Source organism: Chiloscyllium punctatum, chromosome 23 (genome assembly GCF_047496795.1).
Source record: "Chiloscyllium punctatum isolate Juve2018m chromosome 23, sChiPun1.3, whole genome shotgun sequence".
Taxonomy (NCBI): Eukaryota; Metazoa; Chordata; class Chondrichthyes; order Orectolobiformes; family Hemiscylliidae; genus Chiloscyllium; species Chiloscyllium punctatum.
Window position 1 is genome coordinate 77,150,893 of NC_092761.1, and position 23,938 is coordinate 77,174,830.

The following is a 23,938-nucleotide window of genomic DNA, read 5'->3' on the forward strand; positions in this document are numbered from 1 at the left end:
CAGTTAAGTTTCTGGTAAATGGTAACCCTTAGGATGTTAATAGTGGGGAATTCAGTATTGGTAACACTATTCAATTCAAAGGGCAGTGGGTACATTATTTCTTATTAGCAATGGTCATAGTCTGGCTTTTGGCACAAATGTTACTTGCCACTTGTCAACCCAAGCCTAGATATTGTCCAGATCCTGTTACATTTGAACATGGACTGCTTCAGAATCTGATTAGTTGCAAATGGCACTGAACATTGTGCAATTATCAGTGAATATCCTCACTTCTGACCTTATGATGGAGGGAAAGTCCTTGATGAAACAGCTGAAGATGGTTGGGCTATGATACTACCCTGAGGAACTCATCAAGAGCTCAGATAACTGACCTCCAACAACCATAACCTTCTTCCTGTGTGCCAGGTATGATTCTAACCACCAGTTTGCCCCCCTGGTAACCATTGATTCTAGTTTTGCTATGTCTACTTGATGCTGCGTTCAGATATAGAGTCATACAGCATGGAAACAGAGCCTTTGGTTCAACTCTTTCATGCCAACCAGACATCCCAATCTAATTCCATTTGCCAGCATTTGGCCCATATTCCTCTAAACCCTTCCTATTCACATACCCAACTGGATACCTTTTAAGTGGTGTAATTGTACTCGCTTCCGCCACTTCCTCTGGCAGCACATTCCACACATGCACCACCCTCTACATAAAAACATTACCTCAAATACAAGATCATTCTGTTGGGGCGTAATCTAACATTGAGTATAAAAACAGTTTGCATGACTGGAAAAGATAATGCAGTAGATGACACATTATCAAATACATGAATCAAAGTCATGATTTGGAGATGCCGATGTTAGACTGGGGTGTACAAAGTTAAAAATCACACAACACTAGGTTATAGTCCAACAGGTTTAATTGGAAGCACACTAGCTTTCGGAGCGACATTCCTTCATCAGGTGATAGTGGAGGGCTCGATCGTAACACAGAATTTATAGCAAAAATTTATAGTGTGACTGAAATTATACATTGAAAAATTGATTGTCTGTTAAGCCTTTCATCTGTTAGAATACAGTGATAGTTTCACTTCTTTCATGTGTAAATCACAAAACCTTTTCTTTAAAAGTTGCATTCTCAGGTTGGCTGTTAACAATGGTGATAGCTAGACAATATGTTGAAGGTGTTGGCCCCCTGTGTTCTCTGTCTATGCCATGATGTTTAGATTGATTCTAATCTAAAAAGTGAAATAATAGAGTTTTATATAAATTCATGCACTTTTTGAGCTCAGAGTTCTACATGAATGTATGCAGTTTTTGAGCAAAGTACAATGTAACTCTGCAAGTACAAATTCATCCCACAAAATATATGTGTGAATGTGGGTCTTTGTCTGCGTGTGTCTGTGTGGGGTGGGGCTTTTGAGTGTGAGAAAGTGTGTGTGTGTGTGTAGTGAGTGCAGAGTGTCTTATGTCTGTGAGGGGGTGCATGTGTGAGTGTGGGAGTGTGTGTGTCTATAAGGGTGTCTGTGTGCGCGTCTGCGTGTACCTGTGTCCATGTGTATGTAAGAGTGTGTGTGTAGTGCAATGGTGATCACCTGTAATGTGACGTGAACCCAAGGTCCCGGTTGAGGCCCTCCCTATGGGTACCGAACTTAGCTCTCAGCCTCTGCTCGGCCACTTTTCTCTGCTGCCTGTCCCGAAGTCCACCTTGAAGGATGGTCACCCGAAGGTCCAAGGCTGAATGACCTGGACCACTGAAGTGTGCCCCAACTGGGAGGGAACCCTCCTGTCTGTTGATTGTTTTGCGGTGCCCATTCATCCGTTGCCGTAGCCTTTGCTCAGTTTCCCCAATGTACCATGCCTCCGGGCATCCATGCCTGCAACGTATAAGATAGACAATGTTGGCTGAGTCACATGAGCACCTGCCATGTACAAGGTGAGAAGTGTTCCCACGCGTAATAGTGGTATCTATGTCCACAATGTGACACGTCTTGCAGCGTCCACCATGACAGGGTTGTATGGAATTGTCCTGAGAGCCGGGCAGTTTGCTACGAACAATGATCTGTTTGAGGTTTGGAGGTTGTTTAAAGGCAAGTAGTGGAGGTGTGGGGAAGGTCTTGGTGAGGTGTCATCCTCATTGATAATGTGTTGCAGGTCACGAAGAACATGGCGTAATTTTTCAGCTCCTGGGAGGTACTGAACAATGAACAGTGCTGCAACTGACAGGGTACCCTTCGTTGTTCAGTAATCCAGCCAATTACAGTCCCACCAATCTAGTTTTGGTCATTACTTAAGTGATGGAATGCAGCCTTGAGGTCAAGGACTGTCACTCTCATCTCACCTCTGGAATTCAGGAGCTGAGTGGCTGTGGTGGAATCTGAACTGGGCATCACTGAGGTTGTTGCTGAGCAGATGTTGATTGATAGCACTATTGATGTCAACTTTCATCACTTTACTGATATTCAAGAGTAGACTTTTGGGTTGGTAATTGGCTGAGTTGGATTTGTCCTGCTTTTTATGTACAGGACATATCTGGGCAATTTTCCACATTGTTAGGTAGATGCCAATGTTGTAACTATACTGGAAGAACTTGGCGAGGGGAGTGGCAAGTTCTGGAGCACAAGTCTTCAGTATTATGTTTAGAATGTTGTTAGGGCCCATGTCCTTTGCAGTATCCAGTGCCTCAAATCTTTTCTTGATATCACATGGAGAGAATTGAATTGGCTGAAGACTGGTATCTGTAATACTGGGAACCACTGGAAGAAGCTGAGATGGATCATCCACTTGGCAATTCTAGCTGAAGGTGGAGGGGGGTACTGCAGATGCTGGAGATTAGAGTCAAGATTAGAGTGGTGCTGGAAAAGCACAGCAGGTCAGGCTGATCTGCTGCGCTTTTCCAGCACCACTCTAATCTTAATTCTAGCTGAAGATTGATGTAAATGCTTCAGCCTTATCTTTTGCACTGATGAGCTGTTCTCTTCCATCTTTGAGCATGGGGTTATTTGTGAAGCCTCCTCATCCAGTGAATTATTTCACTGTCTACTGCCATTCATGAGTAGATGTGGCAAGGCTGCAGAGCTTAGATCTGATCTGTTGGTTGAGAGATTGCTTAGCTCTGTCTATCACTTGCTGCTTATGCTGTTTGTCTTGCAAGTAGTCCTGTTTCGTGGCTTCATCAATTTGACACCTCACCTTCATGCTTGCATGCCATCCTGCACTCACCATTGAACCAGGGTTTATCTCATGGTTTGATGGTAATGTTTGTATGGGGGATATGCAGGACCATGAGTTTGCAGATTGTGTTGGAGTACAATTCTGCTTCTGCTGCTGTTAATAGCTCACCGTGCGTCGTGGATTCCTAGTCCTAAGTTGCTCTATTTGTTCAAAGTCTGTCCCATGTAGCACGGTGATAGTGCCACACAACACGGTGGAGGTTATTCTCAATACGAAGGCAGGATTTCACCTCCAAAAGCACTGTTAACGATACTGTCATGGACAGGTACTTATGAGTGTGGCAGATTGGTAAGGATGAGGTCAAATATGTTTTTCCCTTTTGTAGATTCAATCACTTTGACAATGCAGGTTACTGCACAATTTAGGCTGATGGATTATGGGTCTTCTGTCATAAATGAGTTTGCATAACAACAGTGCACTTCCTTGTGGACAGAACTAAACTCATTGTAATTCACCAGTGATTGGCAGTAAAGCTCAGGGCAGGGACAGGTAGAATGAGTGTGGAACGTACAATTGAGACTTTGGTCCAATAATTTGTAAATAGCAGGATAGAGGAACTTTCTAAGACAACTGAAATGTGCATTTTCAGACCACAAATTGTTTTTTTTTTAAAATCAATCTACTGGCAGTCTACATCTTAAACACAAAAATTGTAAATAAAAATGTCAGTTTTTCATAAACCCAGATTGCAATGCAGAAAATCTTGTGATTAGATAGGGTAGATGGAATGCTTTACTTTGGCCTTATTATTTAGAGAATGTGTAATAAAGGTCCAAAGTCTTCCAAATATACAGCCAGCTGTGCTCTCTGAACATTCAGTGCTCCTGACTCAAAGAATGACTCCCATTTATATTGTGCTTTGCAAGACCACCAGACATCACAAAAAATATTTCATTGGTTGTAATATGTTTTAAGTGCAGGCAACATGGGTTGCATAAGGTCATAGTTTTGAAGGGGTTAATGTTCATGTTAAATTGACTCCACCTTTCTACTGGTGTCACACACTCTTGGCACAGTGGCCTCAAACAGTCATACCTCCACTTTTGGAGGGAGCTGAAGTATCTTTACCAGGTAATGCCTGGTAATTATCTCTGTCCAAATGTGCATAACTTATTTCTATCATGCAATAAAATTTCTTATAATCTAAGAACAGTGCCATGCTTTGTGAATCCTTTACAGTGGTGTATTCTTTACCACTAATCACTAATTAGGCCCAAGATATGTGTAGCATAGTGGCTCGGTGGTTAGCACTGCTGCCTCACCTTGGATTTGATTCTAGCCTTGGCACTGTCTGCATAGAGTTTGCACGTTATAGAACATAGAACCTTACAGCATAGTACAGGCCCTTCAGCCCTTGATGTTGCGCTGATCTGTGGAACCAACTGAAGCTCATCTATCCTACACTATTCCGTTTTCATCCATAGGTTTATCCAATGATCATTTAAATGTCCTTGAAGAAGTACTACTACTATTGCAGGCAATGCGTTCCACTCCCTTACTACTCTCTGAGTAAAGAAACTACCTCTGGAATCTGTCCTATGTCTATCACCTCTCAATTTAAAGCTATATCCCCTCTTGCGAGCCATCACCATCCAAGGAAAAAGGCTCTCACTGGTCACCCTATCTAACCCTCTGATTATATGTCTCAATTAAGTCACCTCTCAACCTTCTTCTCTCTAATGAAAACAGCCTCAAGTCCCTCAGCCTTTCCTCCATAGCAGGCAACATCCTAGTAAATCTCCTTCTGAACCCTTTCTAAAGCTTCCATATTCTCCCTATAATGCGGTGACCAGAACTGTATGCAATACTCCATGTGTGGCTACACCAGAGTTTTGTACAGCTACAGCATGACCTCGTGGCTTCGAAACTTAATCCCTCTACCTACAAAAGTTAACACACCGCATGTCTTCTTAACAACACTATCAACCTGGGTGGCAACTTTCAGGGATCTATGTACATGGACACAGAGGTCTCTCTGCTCATCTACACTACCAACAATCTTACCATTAGCCCAGTACTCTTTATTCCTATTGCTCCTTCCAAAGTGAATCATGTCACACTTTTCTGAATAAAACTCCATTTGCTACCTCTCAGCCCAGCTCTGCAGCTTATCTATGTCCTTCTATAACCTACAACATCCTTCAGCACTATCCACAACTCCACCGACCTTAGTGTCATACGTAAATTTACTAACCCATCCTTTGACACCTTCATCTAGGTCATTTATAAAAATGACAAACAGCAGTTTGTCCCAAAAACAGATCCTTGCAGTACACCACTAGTAACTCCAGAATGAACATTTCCCATCAACCACCATCCTCTGTCTTCTTTCAGCTAGCCAACTTCTGATCCAAACCACTAAATCACCTTCAATCCCTTGCCTCCATATTTTCTGCAATAGCCTCCCGTGGGGAACCTTATCAAATGCCTTACTAAAATCCATATACACCACATCAACCGCTTTAACTTCATCCAACTGTTTGGTAACCATCCCAAAGAACTCAATAAGGTTTGTGAGGCACAACCTACGCTTCACAAAACAGTGTAGATTATCGCTCATCAACTTATTCCTCTCTAGATGATTATAAATCATATCACTTGTAATCTTTTCCAACACTTTACCCACAACCAAAGTAAGGCACACTGGTCTATAATTACCAGGGTCGTCTCTACTCCCCTTCTTGAACAAGGTGAAAATATTTGCTATCCTCCAGTCTTATGGCACTATTCCTGTAGACAATGATAACATAAAGCTCAAAGCCAAAGGCTCTGCAATCTCCTCCCTAGCTTCCCAGAGAATCCTAGGATAAATCCCATTCAGCCCAGGGGACTTACCTATTTTCACACTTTCCAGAATTGCTAACACCTCCTCCTTGTGAACCTCAATCCTGTCTTGTCCAGTAACCTGTCTCTCAGTATTCTCCTCGAGAACATTGTCTTTTTCCAGTGTGAATACTGAGAAAAGTATTCACTTAGCGCTTCCCCTATCTCTTCAGACTCCACACACAACTTTCCACTACAAGCGTTGATTGGCCCTAATCTTACTCTAGTAATTCTTTTATTCTTAATATACCTATAGAAAGCTTTATGGTTTTCCTTGATTCTATCTGGCAATGACTTCTCATATTCCCTCATTGCTCTTCTTCGCTCTCTCTCTAGGTCTTTCCTGGCTAACTTGTAACTCTCAAGGGCCCTAACCTGAGCCTCCTTCTTCTCTTGACAAAAGATTCAATTTCTTTAGTAAACCACTTCCTCCCTGCTTGACAGGTGCATACTTATCAAGGACACGCTTAGCTGTTCCTTGAATAAGCTGCACATTTCCTGCAGTTTCCTTCCCCATCCTATGCATCGTAAATCTTGCCTAATCGCATCATAATTGACTTTCCCCCAGTAATAACTCATGTGTTATATATCTATCCCTTTCCCTTGCAAAAGTAAACATAACCGAATTGTGGTCACTATCATCAAAGTGCTCACCTACCTCAAAATCTAACATCTGGCCAGGTTCATTATCCAGTACCAATCCAATGTGGCCTCACCCCTTGTTGGCTTCTCTATATACTGTGTCAGGAAACCTTCCTGCACACATTAGATGGGTCAGTTTTTGTCCAAAGTACTTGAACTGTAGTATTTCCAGTCAATATTTGAAAAGGTAAAGTCCACCATAACATCTACCCTGTTACTCTCGCTTCTATCCAGAATTACATCTCTGGAAATATTCGGATGTCTATAAACAACTCCCAACAGGGTGACCTCTCCTTTCCTGTTTCTAACCTCAGCCCATTAAACCACAGTAGATGAGTCCTCAAATGCCCTTTCTGCTACCGTAATATTGTCCTTGACGAACAATGACTCTCTGTATCTGCATATGTTTCCACCAGGTGATTTCTTCTTACAGTCCAGAGATGTGCAGGTTAGGTGGATTGCCAAACTAAGTTGACCAGTAGCATCAAGGAATGTGCAGGTTAGTTGGGTTAGCTATGAAAGATGCAGGGTTATGAGGTTAAGGTGGGGGTGGTGCCCCGTCTGGGTGGATAGGTTGGTGTGGACTCAATGGGCTGAAGAGCCTCCTTCTGCTCTGTGGGAATTCTATGATAGTGCAGATAAAAGAAGACAGGTGGCAGCAAACTAGCTTAAACAGCAGCCAGTATCACATACCACGGACACCAGCTGTTATCATCGGGTGGGGAAATTGCCCCACGCAGTTGCAAATGTGTGTGCCAATTTGCTGCACAATGTGTAACTGGATCTTCTGTTTTCATGATACTATCTGTGCATTATATATGGACTTGAACACTGTGGTTACCTCTCCTGCTATTCCGTGAAATTGTGGCATGGATCTTTAACATCCACTCGAACAAGTAGTTTGGGCCTCAGCTTAAAGTCTCATCTGAAATGCAGCACAGTGAAGCACCCCCTCAGTACTGCACTGAAGCGTTAGCATGATCACTGTGCTCAAAAATGGATTGGGACTTAGACCCCGAACTTTATGATGACCATGACGAGATTATAGGTGTGATCAGTTTTATCTTCATTGGTGATTTTTATGTTAACTGATCAGAATATTCCAGTAAAACAATGATTTAAGATTTCTACAGTCCTTTAAAGTTACATCATCATATTTTGCTTGACTACATCTTACTTATTCTTTCAAGTTGGACTGAGTATGTACTTAGAGACAGAGATGTACAGCATAGAAACAGACCCTTTGGTCCAACTCATCCATACCAACCAGATATCCTAGATAAATCCAGTACCATTTGCCGGCACTTGGCCCATATCCCTCTGAACCCTTCCTATTCATATACCCATCCAGATGTCTTTTAAACAAACATTCTATTGTACCAGCATCCACCATTTCCTCTGGCAGCTCTTTCCATACATGCACCACCCTCTGCATGAAACAGTTGCCCTTTAGGTCTCTTGTAAATTTTTCCCTTCTCACCCTAAACCTATGCTCTCTTGATCCAGACTTCCCCAACCAAGGGAAAAGACCTTATCTATTCACCCTATCCGTGGCCCTCATGATTTCATAAACATTTACAAAGTCACCCCTCAGCCTCCACGCTTGTTAAAAAACACCATATATCAAAGATGAAAAGCGTTATTTTCTGCATTTTTTAGTAATTGAAATTTACTAAGTACATCACACACCCTTCCCAGAGAGGCTGATGTCAACGTGAAGGTCCCATCTTCTTGACCTCTGCCCCGCTGAGGCATGGTAACCCTCAGGTTAACCTCACGACTCTCGAAAGAAGAACAGCATTCTGCAAGCAAATGGGACCAGTTCAGTTTAGAAAATCTGGTCGGACTGGCAGATTGAGCCGAATGTCTGTTTCCATGCTGTATGACTCTATGGTCCTCTGACATTATGGCGAATTTACCTTAATCAGGCATTACCCTGCTATGCACACTTCTCCCACAAGATGGGGCTCTATAAATGGGAGCAGCTCCAGCCAGCACCATTCATGTTTTCAGAACAAATTTGTTTTGTCCATGAGCAAACAAGATCATAAGCACTTCCAGACAAATTGCTATCTCTTATTTTTCAGCTTAAAACTACGGAATTTTTCTCCCTTCTGTCACTTTTTCTCCTTATCCACACAACTGCTGGGCTTCAATATTTGGGACTGCACTTGCTAGCATTTTGGAAGGGTAGAACCTGGAGCAAGAGGCATGGAATCTGACAGAGGGAGTTCACTGTGAAGCAAGGTACAAGGACAGCACACAGTTCGGCTTCCTTCCTCCTGCTCATTGCACTGAATTACATGGAATTTACTGCAGAATCAAGCCATTCATCCCCACAGTCTGTGCTAAATGTTATACTCCCGTCTGACTCTTCTCTGAACATGTCATCACTGGTTATTTCCTTATCATGATGTATCTAACTTACCCTTATTACTTTAAAAGGAAACTTTATAATCTCACTTCTTCAGTGAGTACAGGTGATTATGTGGCTACAGAGCTGGTGTAGGAGGGAGAGCTGTGGATCATTGGGATACCTTCTGGGCATAGTGGGATCTGTATCAGGAGGAATATCCTCGGCAGGAGGTTTGCCAGAGCTCTTTTGGAGCGTTTAAACTAGATTGGCAGGGAGGTGGAAACCTGAGCTACAGACCAGAGGATACAGCGTTGAGAGTCTGTGAGGAAGGATACACATTTGCTAGGGCAATATTGCAGTCAGTGTGATGGGTTGAAGTGTGTCTATTTTAACACAAGAGGTGTCAGGAAGAAGGGTAATGAACTTAAAGCATGGATCAGTCAGTACTTGGAGTCAGTACAATGTTGTGGCCATTACAGAGACTTGGATATCACAGGGGCATAAATGATTGTTGGATGTTCCAGGGTTTAGATATTTCAAGAAAAATAGGGCGGGAAGTAAAAGAGGTGGGGAAGTGACATTGTTAATCATGGATAGTATTACAGCTGCAGAAAGGGAGGTTGTCAAAGAGGGTTTGTCTACAGATTCAGTATGAGTGGAAGTCAGAAACAGGAAAGGAGCAGTCACTTTATTGGGAGTTTTCTATAGACCCAGGAGCGGATTGGGAGACAAATTTTGGAAAGGTGCAGAAGCAACAGGGTTTTGTCATGGGTGACTTTACCTTCCCCAATATTGATTGGAACTTCCGTGGTGCAAATAGTTTGGATGGAGTAGATTTTGTCAGGTGTGTCCAAGAAGAATTCCTGACTCAATATGTTGATAGATCGACTGGAGGAGAGGCCATATTGTATTTGGCGCTTGGCAACTAACCAGGTCAGGTGTCAGATCTCTCATTGGGAGAGCATTTCGGTCTTAGTGATCACAACTCCCTGACCTTTACTATAATCGTGGAGAGGGATAGGTCGAGTCAGTGTTGGTAAGTATTTAACTGGGGGAGGGGGAATTACAATGCTATTAGGCAGGAACTGTGGAGCATAAATTGGAACAGATACTCTCAGGAAAATACATGACAGAAATGTGGAGGTTTTTTCAGGAGCACTTTCTGCGAGTGCTTGATAGGTTAGTCCCACTGAGGGCGAGAAAGGGATAGTAGGGTGAAGGAACCTTGGATGACGAGAGATGTGGAACACCTAGTCAGGAGGAAGAAGGACATTTACTTAAGATTGAGGAAGCAAGGATCAGACAGGGTTCTGGAGAGTTACAAGGTAGCCAGGAAGGAACTGAAGAATGGACTTAGGAGAGCTAAAATGGGTCATGAAAAAACCTTGGTATGTAGAATAAAGGAAAACCCCATGGCATTCTACAATTATGTGAGGAACAAGAGGATGTCCAGGGTGAGCGTCGGGCCGAGCAGGGATAGTGGAGGGAACCTGTACCTGGAGTTGGAGGAGATAGGAAGGCCTGAATGAATTCACTAGTGAGAGGGACCTTGTCGTTTGTGAGAACAGCATGAAATGGGCTGATATATTCGAACAGGTTGATGCTGAGGAGGAGGATGTGCTGGAAATTTTGGAAAACATGAGGATAGATAAGTCCCCTAGACCAGACGGGATATACCCAAGGTTACTATGGGAAACAAGGGAAGAGATTACTGCGGCTTTGGCAATGATCTGTGCATCCTCACTGTCCACTGGAGGAGTACCAGATGATTGGAGGGTGACAAATATTATTACCTTGTTCAAGAAAGGGAACAGGGATAACCCTTGGAATTACAGACCAGTCAGTCTTACATCAGCGGTAGGCAAATTCTTGGAAAGGATTCTAAGAGACAGGATTTATGATTATTTGAAAAAGTATAGTTTAATTAGAGATAGTCAGCATGGCTTTGTGATGGGCAGGTCATGCCTCACAAGCCTTATTAAGTTCTTTGAAGATGTGACAAAGCACTGATGAAGGTAAAGCAGTAGATGTGGTGTATGTGGATTTTAGAGAGGCATTTAATAAGGTTCCCCATGGTAGGCTCATTCAGAAACTAAGGATGCATGGAATACAGGGAAATCTGGCTTTCTGGATACAGAATTGGCCAGCGCATGAAAGACGGGGTGGTGGTAAATAGAAAGTATTCAGCCGAGAGTTCCGCAGTGGTATTCCGCAGGGGTCTGTTCTGGGACCTCCGCTCTTTGTGATTTTTATAAATGACTTGGATGAGGAAGTGGAAAGGTGGATTAATAAGTTTACCGATGACAGAAAGGTTGGTGGTGTTTTGGATAGTATGGAGGGCTCTTGTAGGTGACTTAATACATGATGATGAAAGGCATCGATAGAGTGAATAGCCAGAGGCTTTTTCCCAGGGCAGAAATGTCGATCATAGGGGGGCATAATTTTAAGGTGATTGAAGGTAGGTTCTTTACACAGAGATTGGTGGTTGCATGGAATGCACTGCCAGCAGCGGTGGTGGAGTCAGATACATTAAGGACATTTAAGCGACTCTTGAATAGGCGCTGGGATGACAGTAAAATGAAGTAAGAGTAGGATAAAAGGTCGGCACAACTTCTTGGGCCGAAGGGCCTGCAGAGTGCTGTACTGTTCTATGATTTACTGCAATATTAATGTCAGAGGTACCAGTTTTAAATCCTGCCATGCTTAGTCTTGACAGAAAGGCAGACCCTTTCTGGATTCCAAAAAGCAGAAACATCAACTGGTTTCCTGCCCTTGATTAGCGTCCAATATCTGGTTAGTACACGTGTATTCAGAACTAGAGTGGACCTGGCTTTGATGTTCTCCATGTTCAGCTGGCTGGAAATCACATTATTTGACCAAGTAATTTTCCAACTTTCCACACAACACATATTACTTTAAATGTCCAAATTCACAATCTGGATCAGAAATTGAATTCTATGATCATAAGACCCCCAACTGTGCAGAAAGAGGCCATTCAACCCATTGAGTTTGTATCAACCTCCAAGGAGCATCCCAAAAGAACCCAACTCTCTTCCCTACCGCCATAAGTCCACATTTATGATGGCTAACCCACTTAGTCTGCACATCCCTGGAGCCAACAGACAATTTAGCGTGATCAATCAATCTATCTAACCTGTATACCTTTGAAATATGGGAGGAAACCAGAGTACCCGGCAAGGTCCAGTCTGTTTATCTTCCGCTCACAATTCCCAGTTCACAACTGCAAACCAGAATTGTTCACAGAATAAGTAAAAACAATGAAAAATCGGCAAAGATTCTAACAGCTGGCCGAAATCAGTAAACTCAGTTCCGACCTGTTGAGACTGTAGCATCTTCTTGGATGTCTGTCTCAAGGACTTCCTGGACAAAACTCATTGGACCCAGGTAGAAATCTATTATCAAAGATATCAGCAGAGATTTGGTCAATTGTTCTTCATGCATCCATCAAACATTTACATTCTGCACAGCAGCAAAATGAATCAAGATCACCAATGAAAAATACCAAGTCTTGTTTTCAATATCTAGATGTGTTAGCAATTTATAATATGATCAGGAACTTCTCTCTCAAAAATCTTTGGTTTTGAAACTGGTTATGGAATGAAAATGTCATATACACCATCAATTACAACACTTTCAAACAATGTTTGCACCATTAGCAGTCTACTAAATTTACATCATCTCCTGGTAGAGGTGAACAACCATGGTTAATAAATGCAAAGCATGATATTCTGAAATCCCTTGTTGGCACTGACAGCTGATTAAGTCAAGCGCCCAAATTATCAGCCTAGCATCAAATTGTCCCACTTCATCCTTAGCTACATGTTAAACAAAATTGGAATGAAATGTTGCTCTTATCTAACTTGTGTGTCCATTTTCTGGACACATTTCCATTAAACTCAGAAACGTTTCTGAGTTACACATTAAGGAGTTAATTGTAACAGCAGTTTTTGTTTATGATGGATATCTGGCCCACACACATTTTCTTCCATGGGAAAGAATATCCTCATTGCCTGAGGCTGGTGGATACTTCGACTTGAAAACTGTAATTTTGAAATCACATCTCAAATATTAAAAAAAATCAATATTATCTGTGCAAGCTCTATAAAATAGTATGATCAGATGACTGAAAGCTAGCTCAAAAAAGTTTTAAGATGTGTCTTAGAGGAGAAAAGGGAAACCGAAATAGAGAGGTTTGGGTGAATTTTACAGCTCTGGCCCAGGCAATTGAAGGTGCAGCCAACACAGGCGGTGCAATTACGATCAAAGATGCTCATGAGGTCAGAATTAGATAATATAGATGTCTCAAAGTGTCAAGGAGATTAAAGATTAGAATGTTATGATGTCTATGAGGGCATTAAAAACATTAGAATATTAAAATCAAGATGCTACTTAATTGGGAGCCAACTGAGGTCTAACTAACGCAATTAGGCTTGAATGTAAAGCAGTTGATATTGGTGCAGGACAGTACAGTGTGCACAGAGAATATTGTATGTTGCTAAATACAAAAAAGGATGTTATTGGATGATTGGCTATTTTCTTTAAATATAAGATTAAGTGTTAAACTCTTGCAAATAAAGGTAGTAAAGATCTGCACTGCATCGCCAAGACATTTGAAAGTAATTTTAAACAGGTAATCATAGTCTCATAAAATTCTGTATAAATGCCCCTTCACATTGCACACAATGTGATTTTTGAAAAGATTTGTAGCTCAGGTTGAGTTTCAGGTTGTAAGTTTTCTTGCTGAGCTAGCAGGTTTGTTTTCAGATGTTTCGTCACCAGACTAGGTAGCATCATCATTGAGCCTCTGGTGAAGCACTGGTGTCTGTCCTGCTTTCTATTTATGTGTGTTGGCCTGTTAATTAGGAGATAGCATTTCTGGTTCTTTTGCTCAGAGGTTGGTAAATGGGGTCCAAATTGATGTGTTTATTGATGGAGTTCCACTTTGTATGCCAGGCCTCTTGGAATTCCCATGAGTGAGATCTCTGTTTAGGCTGTCCTAGGGTGGATGGTGTTGTCCAGTCCAAGTGGTATCCTTCTTCGTCTGTCTGTAAGGATACTAGTGATAACTGGAGAAAGTGAGGAATACAGATGCTGGAGATCAGAGCTGAAAATGTGTTGCTGGAAAAGCGCAGCAGGTCAGGCATATCAGTTCCTTGGATGCTGCCTGACCTGCTGCGCTTTTCCAGCAACACATTTTCAGTACTAGTGATAACTGGTCATGTCTTTTGGTGGCTAGTTGGTGTTTATGTATCCTTGTGGCTAGTTTCCTGATTGTCCAATGTAGTGTTCGTTGCAGTCCTTGCAGGGTATTTAGTATCTGACATTCATTTTGCTGGTTGTTGGTACAGGGTCCTTTTGGTTCATCAGTAGCTGTTTCAGCTAAACATCAGAATACATGAGCATCAACTAGCCAACAAAAGACATGTCACTAGTATCCCTACACACAGATGAAGAAGGATACTGCTTTGACTGGGACAGCACATCCATCCTAGGACAGGCGAAACAGAGACAAGCAGAGGAATTCCTAGAGGCCTGGCATTCAAACCGGAACTCCATCAACGAACACATCAATTTTGACCTCATTTACCAACCTTTGGGAAAAAGAACCAGAAATGATATCACCCACCTTAACAGAGCAAGACACATAAATAGAAAGCAGGACAGAGCACTGGTGCTTCAAATGTAGGTTCACTGATTATGTTCTGCATTAGTGGTGCTGGAAGAGCAAAGCAGTTCAGGCAGCATCCAAGTAGTTTCGAAATCGACGTTTCGGGCAATAGCCCTTCATCAGGAATAAAGGTAGTGAGCCTGAAGCGTGGAGAGATAAGCTAGAGGAGGGTGGGGGTGGGGAGAAAGTAGCATAGAGTACAATGGGTGAGTGGGGGAGGGGATGAAGGTGATAGGTCAGGGAGGAGAGGGTGGAGTGGATAGGTGGAAAAGAAAATAGGCAGGTCGGACAAGTCATGGGGACAGTGCTGAGCTGGAAGTTTAGAACTAGGATGAGGTGGGGGAAGGGGAAATGAGGAAACTGTTGAAGTCCACATTGATGCCCTGGGGTTGAAGTGTATGTTGCCTAGCATGGTGACAAAACGTCTGAGAACACACCTACCAGTTCAGCAAGCAAACTCATAACCTATTGTGTGCTCTTTTAAGACCTTTAACTTTAAACCGAACAAAAAAAACTGTGGATGTTTGAAATCAGAAGCAAAAACAAATTGCTGGAAAAACTCAGCAGGTCTGGCAGCATCTGTGGACAGAAAACAATGTTAACTTTTTGGTTCCTGTGAACCCCAGTTCTGAAGGGTCACTGGACCTAAAATTTTAATCTCTGTCCAAAAATGCTGCCAGACCTGCTAAGTTGACCAAGTAATTTCTGATTTCATATTTCACTTTGTAATGGTTCTTAGGAATATCTTGGGATTATTCATTGTATAAAAGGTGCTGTATAAATACAAGCTGTTTTTGCTCAAGTTGGCAGTGCTTAGCCCAACTGTGTCATCAGTCCATACAATTTGGCCAATCTCTTCCCAATATAACATGGCTCACTGATAGCATTAACTGATTTTATTGCAGTAATTATTTTGAGCAATTGCTTGGGTCTGAGTTTATACAATATTTAAGCCATTTATAGTTGGCCTTCAAGTCAAGTAGGAGAACATGATTTGAATACTACATGTAACAGCCTCTTAGCAACTTGGAACGACAACATCCTTCTGGAGGTTAGTGAAGTGGGCTGATTGCACAATTTATTGCTTATAAAGCATGAGTCATAATCAATCCAGCTAACCGCAAAGAAAGGAGAATGCAGGAAATGATGCAGAAAATAATTTAATTCAGGAATTTATCATTTGTAATGGGATAATTTCTCAGCGATTGGAGCACAACTTAAGTGCTCCAGTAGTACTTCATAAACCGCTGACCTCTTACGGTAATGTACGGCATGTCTATTTCCATGAGGAATATCACACCAACAATAAAATTAACACATTAAACCTACTGTCAAAGTCAATTATCGTTACATTGTCATCTCAGAAGGAGTAAGAACAGTAGACGAGCTGTGTGAAATAATCTGTTTTCACTTGAAGGTCTGGATAAAAGGGCATCCTCCCCTTTTTGAGGGTTTGTGTGTTTTCAAGGTGTTCAAACCACAACTGACTCACTACAGAAAATCGACATCAGTCAGATATTTGATGCTTGTCTAAACCTGAGTTCAACAGCAGCTTGCGAAGCTAAGTCCTATTCAAAATGGCAAAACAGAACTCCAGTCCACTGTTCATTCTCGAGAAGGGTCTTATTGGAGTAATATTAAAAGTAAGATCATAGCAATGGGAAATAAGGACTACACATGGTTACTGGAATAATGATAAGTGATGAGTTTATACAAAACAGAGTCCCACAGTAGTTCATAGACAGTAAAATGCAGGGGATATCAATGGCAGAACCTCAGAGGGACGTGAACAATGTGGGCTTTGGTGGCATATCTGGATTATATTAGAAGCTAAGCAAGCCCTTTCTTGATGTTGGGAGAATCTCATTACATTTCCAGAGTTCGTACTATCGAGACAAGATTCTAGCTGGGGAGCAGTGAGATTTACAGAGGAACCTCGATTATCCAAATATCAATTATCCAAATTTCGGATTATCCGAAGAAGATATCAAGGTCCTGATAGAAACATTACATTAAAGAGGTGTTTCATACTGATTGCGTCTTTTGTTTACAATGATTAAAAATGAACCTGGCTCACTGAAATGCTGCTGAGAACAGTCCTGGATATCAATGGGAGTCCAGGCACCATCTCCAAATGACTGACCGCCCGTGCTCTCTCTCTCTCCCCACACTTCCCCTGTAGTTCAACACAGGGGTGTACCCAAGATAATCTCTCCAACATTGTCCTGTACAGGGCAAAGGTGGAACTTGTCAAAAAGTTGCAGTAAGAAGTTTGTGTATGTGTGTGCGTACACGCACGCTATTTTGAGACTCACCCCACAAAGGCAGCAGCAGTCTTACTGTTGGTGTCCAATCCAGCTGCCCTGGAAGGGAGCAGGGGAGAGGGGGTGGTTGGGAGAATAGGGGCATGGGGGTTTGCGCATGGTGTGCTGCTGCCTAGTCTCCTGAATGGGGAGTGAACTTAGCAAATGCTCAGTGTCAATCGCATTGAACTGGTTGGGGGGAGGGGAGGGGGCAGGCAGGACACAGGTTTCAGCAATGCTGCATGTCCCTTACACACAAATGTGTGTCTGCTCAGAAACAAACCCTGAAACTGACAGAGAGAGAGAGCAAGGCAGACAGAATGAGGAAAAAGGAAACTTCAGAAATCAATTAACCGAATAATCAATTATCCAAACGAAATACCATCTGCCCATCTCATTTGTATAATTGTGGTTCCTCTGTATATTTGTGAGAAACAAAGCCCACTCACTTCAATAATTTCAGTCTGAGACAAGATCTGAATCAGTAGTGCCATTTATTTTACACTTGCAAGTGGGTGTGATGCCCACTGTCTACAAGACAAGGGACATACACACCAAATTCAATTTATACACAACATTTATATGATTTGATATCTATTGTTTTACACTGCTCCCTCCCCTGTTTACATCATCCACTTCCCTAAGACCGGCCCCCATTACCCCTGTTTATCTCTTGCCTTATCCGGCCTTGTCTGTGACAAAATACTTATTCCTGGCCTCACAAGGCTGTTTGACCTCATCCTGCTGTAGGTCATTGTTAGGCATATTCTTTCTTCATCATTATCTACCCCCTCCATCTGTGCCTTTCCCGAGGCCGTTCTGATCCCTATGACCCTTTTAATTGGGGTTTGTTCCTGTGTTTTTGTAAAAGTGGGAAGCACATGTTTATATCTACTGTTTGTACAGGCGTATCTAGCTTAACTTCATCCCCTCACAACATCTTATCTACTTGCCCATAATGTCTACCTTCTGACATACAGTTTTAGCTAATACAAAAACAATTATATATTTTCTCCACATCGTTTCCATTCTTGTTGACTCAGCTCTTGGCTAAAACAATTACACACTGGTGTGAGTTCATTTTACTTTGTAAGATGGAATTGCAGAATTGCAGAAGTAACATTAATTTACCTATATCCCACATATTGATGGGGATTACTGCTTATTAATAGCTTTGTTAATAATGAATCTCACCTCATTATTATGCACGGACCTCTTCTACAACCCACAGCAAGCAAACCAAACGTCAAAGTGGATACATGACAACACCAGTCTGTTGTTTGCTCCTCTGGGCTGCTTGGACAGCTGACATTAACATCCCATGGCATAATCCAGAGCATCAGCTGCGACTCTCACATCCATCAATGCTGCTTCCAACACCTGCCAGCCTCATATCCTGACTGCATCTCTCCAGTCCATTTGTAGGATGATACTGCTCTTTCAAGCTGCACATTGGCAACTATCATTGAAATGCTACTACAAGGCCACTTCATGCACAGGAACAGGTTCCCACATCACACACGAGACAAAGCTGCAGCTCAAGGCTGCTTGCTGACCCTCAGCACCAAACCACATGCTCACAGTATCTCTGCCATGATTTTCATTGCATTGTCTTTCTAACCCACAGGCCTTAGTCAAGTGGGCAGACATCATGCTGTGCAGAACGTTATGAAGTCAATCTCTCACATGCAGCTTGTGCCAGGAGTGTGCATGATAAACTCATGTGCAGCAAGCTAATGACCATGTCTCAAAGTCTAAGGGAGTGGTCCTTAGTGACGTCCATGGAAACACCTGTCAATTTGTCTCTGTATCTACATTAAGCAGCACAGCAATGCAAATCAAGGCAGGAATAATGTGAGCATACAGGCAGACACTAAATCAGTCAGGAGGGTCTCAGCACAACAAGTCAAGGGGAGCCTTCAAATTCAGTCCAGGGAAATGTACACAATTTAAATCAACAGGTTTTACAAGATTAAAATATTCTAAACAAGTTAAATGCCTGAATTTCAACAAAATAGGTGCGATATTAATAAATAATGAATTCGGAAAACTTGACAAGCAACTAATTGGTTACAAAGTGCTTTGAAAAAATTTGGAAGATGATAGAATAGGAATGCAAGTTATGTTGGCAAACAAGGCAGTCAATTTGTACAAAGCTAGTTCAATCAGTGAATGAATGGACAGCTGGTTATTTGTTACACATAATGCAAGGCTTGCGGCTTTGAGAACAGCATAATGAACAACAGGGAAACACCACTTTTTATTGAGTTATTGATATGTGGCAGGTTCACAATAAAATAGAATCCTCTCTTAACCAGCTGAATGTTGAATACCACATCGATGGAGCACGGTAAAGATTTTCAGGGGGTTGGCATGACCTTTCCATAACCTGCTAGATCTTTGTGGTGGTTACTTTCCAGCAATTATAATGAAGAGAGAATCCAGCCAGTCTGATTATAAGCAAGCAACCCTCCCCATCAGGTTTTCCTCTCTAAACTCACATCAAATAATGCTCAATATTGTTGAAGCCTGGGATTTCATTCTTGCTGTCACTCTCATCTAATTCCCAGGTGAGCAAAAAAAAGGACAAAATACACAGTATTAAAGTTTCACTGAAATACCATTTAAAAAAGAAATAACTGAATCAAAGACAAACCTTTCTTGAGAAATGCTTTCAACTCAAAACAAGTACCTATCAGTAACAGAAACAATCTCAACTACTGTCTCCTGTTTGAATTTAATGGAAGTTAAATTTGGGAGAAATGTATAACCAGCAGATAACTGACCAATTGCTTCTTATACACATCTAGTCAAAGTATTGTAACCTGTGAAGAGTATATATTGATAAGTTAGTAGAATGGGCAGGCACAGGGTAGATGAAACATATATATTCATGTATAAAGTACTTTTCTGGGATGGAAGAGGGGGCAAAGGTAGATAAAATAAAGGACTGAATTCTAATAGGTATAGAAGCAGTGTTTGGGAGTACATGTGCATAAAATAAATAAATAGTTGAAGACGGCTGAGCAGGTTGCAGAGTGATTAATGAGGCATACAGGATCTTGGCCTTTATATCTTGAAGTATAGAACACAAAATCAAGGAAGTTATGATGAATCATTACAAAACATTAGGTCAACCTTAAATGGAATATTGTGTGCAATTCTAAACAAACCATTTTAGGATGGATACTATGGAAAATAAAGAACATGAAAACATGGGAAGGGCTAAAGCATGAAGACCACTGGCAGCCTGTGGTCTGTGGAAGGCAGGATGGGATAACCATAGTGGAACATTCTTATAGCAATTAGCAGAGTAAGGTTAAGGATGAATGGTCACTATGGCGAGATGAGATAACATAAGTAATAAGTTTCTCTGTTCAGTGTTATTATGACAGGATTAGGACAATAAATATGTGGGACGTGACATTAAAGTATCTAATTAATAGTTAATAGAGTCAGCTTGAGACAGGAGACTATTGTAACAGATGGAATAGCTAAATATCTATCATGACAGGTTAGTCAGGAATGGAAAGATCACTGTAGCACAGTTAGCAATAAATATTTAACCGAGACATTAGAATAACATTAAGTAGAATGTACAACTAAAGAGATAATGGGAACTAACATCACTGGTTTCTTGTGTAGCTAGAGTTACTTTGCTACTTGAGTTACTTTGATTAATATAGTTGGATATGCTGATAACCTAATAGAAACATGATAAAAAAAGATATAAAAATCCACGGACCCTGGTTCGTGGGCATTCGAGAATCTGGTTTCTCAGTGTCACGTTTTTTTGTTTGCAAATAAAAGACCTACTTCTTGGAGAACTCTCTGCGTCTCCTGATGGTTCTCTATATTTTCTCCACAACAATACAAAGGACATAACCATCCTGGGATGAGAAACTCCTTTACGAGGATTGATTGGTACCTGTTCTGTACAGAGAAGTGAAATTTGACAGATTAAATTTAAGGCCTCAAAAATCCTGAGGGGTGAATATAGTGCAATCAAGAGAAATTGAACTAATTGGTGGAAGAGTTGAGAACAAGGAGACACCAATTTAAGGTAATTGCCAAAAAATTGATGATGCCATGAAGGGAAAAAAAACATACAGTGTGTGGATAGGATCTGCAGTGCAATGCTGGTGAGTGTGGTGGAGGCATTGAATCATAGCTTGCAAAATTAGAAATTTTGGAAAGAATTGGAAAGCTACCTGAAGAGGAAAAAATTGTAGAATCTTCAGGAAAAGACACAGAGGGCTATGTGGCCTCCTTCTGTGGTATAACCATTGTATAATTCTATTAAATTAACCCCAGTTCAATGTTATTAGATTTAAATCAAGACTGCTCTGCACCACACCCAGATAACTAAATGGCTCAATCACCACATCATAGCCAGTTATTCACATCTATATTATCAAAAAGGTCATTCATCTGTTCTAAACAGGTACATAATAAATATATTGACATCAATTGTAAAATCTAATTTGAAAATGTATGGTGAGAATTACAAAGTTTACTGCAGGCTTTGAAAATAAATTTAAATAAATATACAGACAGGAAAATGATACAAATGAAAGTGAGCCAGTTTACGGTCTTGTTTTTCCTACCGACAGTGAAAGGAGCCAAATACTTGGATTTTCTTAATATTATAGACAACCACAGTTTATTTAGACTGTAGAATACAGACATCATGTCACGATCTGAGTTGAAAACTTATGAATCTCAAGTGTCATATCAGCAACATTAGTCATTCCAATTTAACTAGAACACTTTCCTTAATCGAGTAACATGACTCTCAAACATTTAGAATTCAGAGCTACACAAATCAAACTACTGCTGTGATATATACAGGAGAATTATTTTGTCACAGTTGTTTATCAGGTGCATTGTGTGGGGAATTACATTTACACAAATAATATTGTTGTCCTCCAATTTTCAGATCAAGTCTGGCATCTTCTCAAGCAAATATTAGACAACATATTTAATAACTCAACTTCCATTATAAATTGATTTTCTTTCTCCCACCAGAATAGTTCCACAAGCTGGGATGTCTGCCAGTTCAAATAATTCCAAACAGAATTATGATACGATTACCAATGTTCATTGGATGCTTTAATTTTGAAGCCAACCACTGGTTAGACACAAAGAATGTGTGCACACACTGAATCTATTTCAACTCAACAAAATAGATAGCAGCCATTTGCCGAATAATTTCCCAGGGCATCATCTTGTGCAATCAGAGTCAATCTACCTGGTTTAAAATATGAGCAAAGCTGGGCTGTTAATTGTCAATCACCACAAATGAGTGCATTCTCCATGGCAAAGCCATGAGCAATCACAGTCCACTTGCCAATCAATTAGCATTTTCCCATTCTTACCCCTTATTGAGGGCTTTTCCTAGGATGGCAGGATTGACATATGAAAGACTTGAACAGCTTGTACTATACTCACTGGGAGTTTAGAAGAATGAGGAGGGACCTCTAGAAACCTATGCAGTTCTAACAAAACTAGACAAGGTAAACACAATGTTCTGGATGATCCATTTAGGATTGAGACGAGGAAACATTTCTTCACCCAGACAGTGGTGAGCCTCCTGAATTCTCTACCACACAAAATGATTGAAACCAAGCACTGAATGCTTTCAAGAAAAAGTTAGCTGTTCTTCTTAGTTTGAAAGGGATAAAAGGTATGGAAAGAAAGTGGGAAGAGTAATAATTTGGATAATCAGTCATGATCATATTAAACTGCAACACAGCCTTCAAAGGGCATATAGCCTACTCGTGTTCCAATGTTCTTTGCCTTACAATTGTTGGTTTTCCCCAAATTGGTATTCTTCCCAAATGTATTGAGAAGTGCAAGATGAAAATCTTCAACAAATTTGTCTTTTTATAGCAAAATACAGGTTCTGTAGCACCAAATTATTATTGAATATTCTTGATGTATACAATGTACATTCCGTGTCAGGAATACATTCCACCCAAGTTCTGCAAATTCAACCCCTCTTTAATCTCTTCCCCAGGTTGATACACATCCAACCATTCAAGTTATTATCTGTCATTTGCACCACAGAAATGTAGGATCACAAGGAACCTTCTGCACACCAGCTACCCAAATCTATTCATATTAGCATCTAATTCCAATGAGTCAGAAGGCCAATCAGCCTAGTTATTTGCAGGGTGATTCATTCCGTATGTTAAGGTACGGATTTCTAAAAAGAAGTTTATTTTCTTATATTTTCGCACATAACCCCTTTGACCATTAGCATGAAAACACTGGAACTCATGAACAACCTACCAATTACTATGACAACCAGTAGCAAGTCTTAGAAAATTCTGTCATGCACTAACAATGTTGGGGTGAGATGCATTAATGTCACCAAGTAAATGGAGCTAAAAATAAAAACATTATTTCCTCAAAGTACCTGCCCTAATTTTAAAAATGATTAACACCAAAGACAACTACTTGGCAAATTGGTTAACATGATGCACAGATATGCCAGTTTGTGGCCTATATGTCTGTAAACATGTTTTTGTGGCATGTGGGTGAATGACAATGAGCCTCCAGAATTGACACAAGGAGCTAAATGTAAAATAAATTCTTGTGAATCACAATATTAGTGAGCAAAGAAGATCAACATTGACAGTAAGTTCTTCTGTAACACAATGGTTGCATTCTTGTGCAACCCTGCATTATAGAAAAATCACTTTTGAAACTGCGCTTAGTGTTGGCAATGTAATTACACTGCAACCAACACACGTTTAAAAGTTCACGCTTAAGTAACAGTGTCCCCAATTCGTCAATTGCGTTAACGAAATGTGCATTGTAGCAGAATGACTTGCAATGGCAATACAATAAAGAAACATAGTGAGCAGACAGAACCTGGTTACATGGCTCAGAGGAGCT